Below are 7,407 nucleotides of genomic sequence, written 5' to 3'. Positions count from 1 at the left end.
CAGCCTGCCAAGCGCTGGGATTACAGGCATGTGCCACCATGCCCAGTCTCAGTCACCATCTCAGCGCACCCCGGGGGCGGGGCTGGCACTGCATGATGGGGATCGAACCCCTGTCGCTGCGCTCTGCCTAACCAGGCTCTTTAATCCTCTCAGCTGTCTGTTTGGCCCCCCAACCTATTATTTCTTTATGGTGAAAAACAATCAAAATTTTTTTTGTAACTGTTTGAAATATATAGAGAGAATCATTATATATCGTTCTCCTCCACTCTGCAATACCTCTTACTTCTAACTATAATTTATGATGGTTTTTATGTAGAATGCCTCTAACCTGAGTTTCAGAATTTGTCCAAAATGACTTTGATCTTATTTAAAAGTACTTTGTTTATGATACCACTAAGAAAAATTAATAAAAAATCTCAATTTCCTAATTGTTTTGGCTTATTACTTAATTTTAATATTTAAGGAAACAGTTTAACCCTGTCTGTTAAATTTAATGAGTTGACTTTAAGAACAGTTCAGTGTAAGTTTTATTGATTTAAAGTACATTTTCTCAGAGACCATGCTTTTAATCAATCACTCATTAGACTGAACTGGAGAATGGATTTTTCCATCCCTTTCTTGGCGTAATGGTTTAGATAGAAAAAATTCCTCCAAGAGTTTAATGTGTTCACAGATGGGACTTTCGTAGGTGAGTGGATCATGGAGTACTATATACTCCTCGATGGATTAATTGATTGATGAATTTATAGATGAATGGGCAATTAGGAGATGGAACTTAGTCAAAGAAGTGGGTCACTGGGTGTATGACCTACAGGGGGGCATTCTCAATGCCAGCTCCCACTTTCACTCTCTGCTTCCTGGCTGCAGTGAGTTGAGCAGTGTTTTCTCCACCATGTGATTCTGCTGTTGTTTCTTTCTTGAAACCAGCCAACTTGGGACTAAACTCTGAATCTGTGAGCCGAAATACATCCCTTTGAAGTCACCACTGTCAGGCATTGTATTGCAGTGATGGGAAAGTGACTAATACAGAAAATTGGTACCAGAGTTGTAGAATCATCATTATTATTACACCTGACTATGTAGGTCAGAAGCTTTTGGAACTAGCTTGCAGGAGGAACTTGGAAAGGTTTGGAGATACAGGATGAAGAAAGCTTGAGGGTGGTAAGAAGAGTTGAACAGGCAATTCTGGTCAGAACTCAGAATCCCAGAATGCTCATGGAAACGCAGATAGTAAAAATGAAGTTCATAAGCCTTCTAGTAGTAATGAGGATTGTATCGGAGATTGGACTCAGGTCATTTGTGTTTCATTCTGACAAAAAACCTCCATGTGTTCATTTTCCTTATGTCCTAAAACTTTGTATGAGGTTGAATTTAGATGTGGCAGATTAACTGATCTGCAGAAGAAAGTTCAAGGCAGCCCTGAGTTTTTGCTGTGGCATGCGTATTGCTGACTGCTTTTAGTCAGATTTATAATGAGAACCAGGAACAACAAGCAGATCTAGAAAGTGTGAAAAATTTTCAACTTGGCAAAAAAGGAAGTCCCATAAGGCTGGAGGTAAGGAGAGTGTGCTTGCTGAAGACTGGTGCCATTAAAAAAAAAAAAGTACTGGATCAAGAGAAGAAAAATGGCTTACGGGCATTTCAGAATTGAGCTTCTTCAGCCTTTTGACATGGACTCACATTAGTAATTCTCCAGGGAGCTTCCAGATCCTCAGTTTCAGACTGGCATCACATCCTTGGTCATTTTTATTTTGTTCCTCTTAGAATTTTTATTTTTTGAAATTTATTTGTTTATGCATTTAGTACAGGGCCTACAGGGTCTTACTATATAGATCGGACTTGTAGTGGTCCTCCTGTTTTCAGCCTGCCAAGTGCTGGGATTACAGGTGTACACCACCATGCCCAGTCTCAATCGCTGTCTCAGCACACCCTGCGGGTGGGGCCAGCAAGGCATGTTAGGAACTGAACACTGGTCCTTCTGCTCTCCCTAAACAAGTGCTTGAATCCACTGAGCTATCTGGCTGGTCCTATTTTTTTATTTTTTAAAACTTTTGTATTTGGTAGAGGGTCTCACTACACAGCTTGGACTCGTAGTGATCCTCCTGTTCTTAGCGTCTCCAGTGCTGGGATTACAGGTGTGCACCACCACACCTGGACTTGGTCACTGGTTCACTGTGCCCATTAAGGGCAGCAGAATGATTAATCTGGTGGAGGAAACTTTAAGGCAGCTCAGCATTCAGGGGAGGGGCTGGCATGTCATGCGGGACAGAGGATTGAACCCTGGTCCCTGCGATTTCCAAAACAGGAGCATAGTCTGACGAGCTATCTCACCAGCCCTACTCGCAGAATTTTAAACTGACTAATTACTTGATCTTCTGAATCTCTGGTTTGCAGATGGCTGTTGCAAGGTCCCTTACCTCTGATATTATAAATTGTATTTATATCTATGTCTATATAATATGCATGACACATATGTATGATACATATGTGCTACATATTTATCTGTAGAGAACCCTAATATGCTTAATTTATAGTAAGATTCAAGACTGAATTGCTAAAGAAAATTGTATTCCACTAATTTATTTCCACCATAAAGTACATAGGATTACTTGAGTGGGTGTTGTTGTGGTAAAACTTTCTGCACAATGCTCATTAATGGTGGCTGAGTGCTTGGCTAGGCGTGTCCCTCTCAGGTGGTCTGCAGGGGTGTACTTGCCCAAGTTCTAGTGACACTTGAAATTAACATGGCTTTGTTGGTTTAATTACAGGTTTCTGCTGGAGTCTTGGCAACACATTTCCATTAATATTAAATAAAGGGCCAGTCCATTCCTAGCAATATATTATTGCTATAGATTTTGTCATGAGAAAAATTATGAGCCATACAATTACATTTTTTATTGTGGCAGATTTATAGTGGATATACACAATTAATGCATGTGTGCATTTGTGTGTATGCGTGATGGTCCCTAGAGTTGATACATCCAAATAAGTGTTACATTTATGATAGTATGAATAATATGTTAGAGTTCATAAACCATTTCTATATACTGAGATCTGATGAAAGGATGTGGTTAATATTAAATTAAAAATTTTACCACAGTAAAAGAAGCATTGCCATTCATTCCTGTTGTAGTTTCTATCTAGAAGTCTCCTTAAAGCCTCTTACATATGTGGGACTGTTAGAAGATGACTGGATTACAGGGACTTTATAGATGACTTGCTCTTAGGAAGTGAGGGCCTCCCAAAAGATTCGGATCATGGGGCAGGTGGCAGAGTGGGGCAGGGTATGACACAGAAGGTTGTATTTCCCTTTACAGCTCCTTCCTGAACTCCTGCTTCCCATTTTCCATGCCTAATGAGCAGCACTCCCCTTCCATGCCCCTCAGCTATGCCATCCTGCTTTGGAGCCTGCTTGTTAGGGACTGAAACATGAGCTAAAATAAACCTCTCCTTTAAGTTATGGGTGTTGGGTAATGTGTCTCTGTGATGAGATAGTAACTAATACAGATTCTGGTACTGGAAATGTACCTGTCTCAGTGACTGTATTTGACTATGTAGCTTAGAGGCTTTTGGAATTAGCTGTCAGGAGGTCTTCAGAAATATCTGGAGGTGCTAGCTAGAGAAGCCCCAGACTGATAGGAGCTGAGCTTGATGGGACATTCTGGTCAGATCTCAGAAAACCAGAATGGTGATAAAAAGAGGATGGAAAAGAACAGGCTCAGCCGGTTTCAGTTGTTGTGAAGGACTCCACTGGCAGTTGGTTAGGTCACGTGTGTCATCTCAATTACTTTTCTCTTGTTGCTGGGACAAATACTTGACACCCCAAATTAAGGAAGGAAAGGTTTATTTAGCTCACAGTTTGTGAAGGTTTCAGTCCATACTCTGGAGGCTCCAAGGCAGAGTGCCACATGGAAGAGGGCAGCAGTTCACAGTGGCAGAAAACAGCAAAGAGCAAATGGAGAGGTGATGGCTGCAGGTTGTAGCAAGGCTCTCTCTCTTCCTCATATTGTAATTCAGATTACCCACACCAGGACAGGAACAGCATTCATAATCCCAGCATTGGGTCATTAATTAATTGTAAAGTCTAGAAGATTTCCCAATGACTGCATGAGGCAGTGGGGGTACAACTAGACACAAAGCATAATATGTGTGTTATGCTCTGGCATAAAATTTATCTATATTTTGCTCATGTCCTGGGACCTTCAGTAGACTGAGATTAAAGGCATCAAAATGATTAATCTGGTGGAGGAAATTTCAAGGCAGCTCAGCATTTAGGCTATAGCATGGATGTTGTTTAGCCAGCTTTATATTGAAAGCAAATAGCATAGCTGAATGATTTTACAAGTTTTGAGTTAGGCTAGAAAGGAATATGGTAATGTTGGGGTCTGAAAAGAGGGAAGAGAGGGAAGTCTGATTGCTGAAAAGATTAATATTAAAAAGAAGCCGAGTTCTTTACATCAGGACCATACAAAGGATGCCTCGAGTGCATGGGAGGAATGTGACTATCCAGATCATCTATGGATTCATGAGAGGGAAGTTGAAAAGCTTTGCTTTAAAAAGAGAGGCCCAGGGCATATGCTTAGGAAGACAGTGTAGGAAATTGGCTTCTTGGGATTTTGTGCACAGTACTGTTCCATCAAAGGAACTCATGATGCAGCAGGACCAGGTGAGCCCATGGTAAACCTTGATGTCATCAACCTGGTGCTGGTTTAACAGCTCTACAGAATGCAAGAGTTTTGGGATCATGGAGGTATCCTTGCTTATTTCAGAAGCCCTGGGAATCTTGGCCATGTTCCCCTGAGAAGGCAGTATATGATGCTCTGAGGAGGGAGTCAACAATGCAGTGGGTACCCCAGAAAGTGGGAGCATTCACAGATGTGGAATGTCCGAGAAAGGCCACAAGGGTGACTAAAACCAGCTCAAGGGAAAGCCATGAGAGCTACAATAACTGGCAATGCCACAGGGGTGGGCCTACACAAGCCTTTGACAGTCAAATCTGGTCATGGGTAGTCCTGAGTGCCAGAATGGAACTACATGGTTTGATGGTTACCCTATTGGATTTTGGTCTTGCTTTGGTTCCACTGATGTCTATACCCTTATTTCTCCCTATTGGGACAGAAATGCTTATTTTTTTGGTCATTTTACCTTAGAAGTGTTTAACTTTCTTTTGATTTTTTTACCGGGCTTCATAGCTTGAATTTTCTTTGAGTCTTGTAGTAGACTCTAGACTTGGACTTTTCAGCAATGCTGAAAAGGATTTTGGCAACTGTTGAAGAGATTGAATATATTTTTTTCTTAAAGAGATATGTCTGAGCCTTTTGGGCCTAGGGGAATGTTATGGTTTATATCTAGATGTCACCTAAGGCCTCCAGCAATTAAATGTGGGACTTGAGCTGCAAGGATAGCCAACATTTTGGCTCTAGCCTTCCAAGGTCAGTGAGGACTCAGGATATAGGAGAACCTATACTGTAACATCATGTAACTCAGTTGTGTCCCAAATTTTCTGATCAAGGAGATTATGGGGCCACAGAGGAAAGTGATTGATGATGTAGAGTGTGTCTAAGGAGAGTCACCTGGAGAAAAAACATTCTCTCAGGCTTTCACAGAGAGCAAATTGGTCAAGTAATGGCCATGACTTATCCACATGGCTGACACTGACAAAGGATCTACAAACTGCAGTACAGGGGTTCAGGGTAAATCTTGAGGGGAATTTGACCTTGGCAGATACAAAAGCTACCTTTCTTGTTGTATAGGTCTTGCTTTATCTTGATCTTAACCATCCAACAGAAAAGTGTAGAAATGAAGTATAAAAAGTAAAGCCATATTAATATGCTGAGCTGTAAAAGGCTTGTCAACAACTTCTGACATTGCCAGTCCTATGGATAACCCACTACTGTTAGGCACCCCTACTGAACTGTGTTGGAGTATTTTGCTGAATTCATGCAACTACAATATTTAAATGGCAATGGAATACCCTTATCTGCCAAAACTAAACAAAAAAAAAAGGGGACACAAATGGAGGACCATTTTTTATCTGTATGTTCAGAATAGTTTAGGATAGATGTGCAGCTATTTTCTCTTAATTCAATGAGTAGAAAGAGTTGTTCTAATAGTGTTTGTGGACAGGATGTCATGTCTGCATCTTGTGCTATGAGTGATCACTGGGAAGACAACAATATGCAGTGTATTGATTGTTGAAACTGTCCTACTGATTGTTTTTGGGACTGTCTCATTGCTATTTGTTTCTCAATAAAATTATTTAAAAAATCAATGTGGGACATGTTGAAGATGATTGGATTGTGAGGCCATGACAGCAGACTTCATGTTAGGACTTGGGACCTGGTCAGAAAAAATGTGTCACTGTGGGCATGACCTCAGTGGCTACATTTTCCTTTCTAGCTCCTTCCTCACCTCTGCTTCCTGTCCATGCCATGAGCAGCTTTCCTCTGTCATGCCCCTCTACTGTGTCACCCTGCCTGATAGCCAACCAACTATGGACCAAAACACAAGCCAAAATAAACCTTTCCTTCATTAAATTGTGGGTATTAAGTATTGTGTGGCTGTGATGACAAAGTGATTAAGACAGTTCCCCTTAAAATACCCTCTCTTGCTGCAAACACACTCTTTCCATCATGCTTGTCACTTTTGGAAGCAGTTCCCAAAGTCCTCTTTTGTCAGTATTTTTGTTGTGCTCTTGTGGCTGCCTCAATACCCTGAATCAGTTAAAAGCATTGACCTTTTGTGGTCATTTTGACCTTGGGGAAGAGACAGAAGGTGCATGGTGCTAGCCAGTAAATTAGGTGGATGAGGATGCATCACATTGTTTTAAATCAAAAATTGTTGAGCCAGAAGTGATAGTGACATGGAGCATTGTCTTGATGGAGAATGAAACTATTCATTTTACAAAACACACCCTTTCTGAACTGTAGCTCACAACTAACTCAGTAAACAAGTTGGAACTTGTCACACATGCTTACTAAGACTTGACACATCGATTCTCACTTACTGTGTTGAAGATCCCTGCTTTTATATTGGGTGGTACTTTTCAGCAACATTGACTATATCATTTGATCATGATTTGTACACTGTATATTTCAATCTTACCAGTTACTCTGAGAGGTACAGGGAGTTATTCCTATGTTACAAATGAAATGACTGCAGATCATAGAGGTTAAGTGAGTTGAAAAGATGCTATAGTTGTTAATAAAAGAATATAAGACTGGAAGGTATTATCATAGTTCTGTACTCTCATCAGTACATATCACTTCTCATTTTTTGACATCTTTTATTGTTCTTGAAAAGCATTTTCAAATAGATGTTGTATAGTTTTGGGGGGCAATTATTGTCATGAAGTTTGGAGTGGGATTCCTCTTTTTCTCTTATAAAGAGTAAAGAAAAATGTTTTTC

The 7,407-nt window shown here is 40.5% G+C and overlaps 1 pseudogene; it reads right to left on the bottom strand.

Annotated features, from left to right (window-relative positions):
• LOC111815093 overlaps positions 1–4,791 on the bottom strand; it is a 6,437-nt pseudogene extending 1,646 nt beyond the window's left edge.
• Between the last annotated feature and the right edge of the window lie 2,616 nt (positions 4,792–7,407).

Source organism: Octodon degus, unplaced genomic scaffold, assembly GCF_000260255.1.
Source record: "Octodon degus isolate 3935 unplaced genomic scaffold, OctDeg1.0 scaffold00011, whole genome shotgun sequence".
Lineage (NCBI taxonomy): Eukaryota > Metazoa > Chordata > Mammalia > Rodentia > Octodontidae > Octodon > Octodon degus.
Note: the sequence above shows the minus strand (reverse complement) of the source record. Positions and strands in the feature narration are given on the sequence as shown.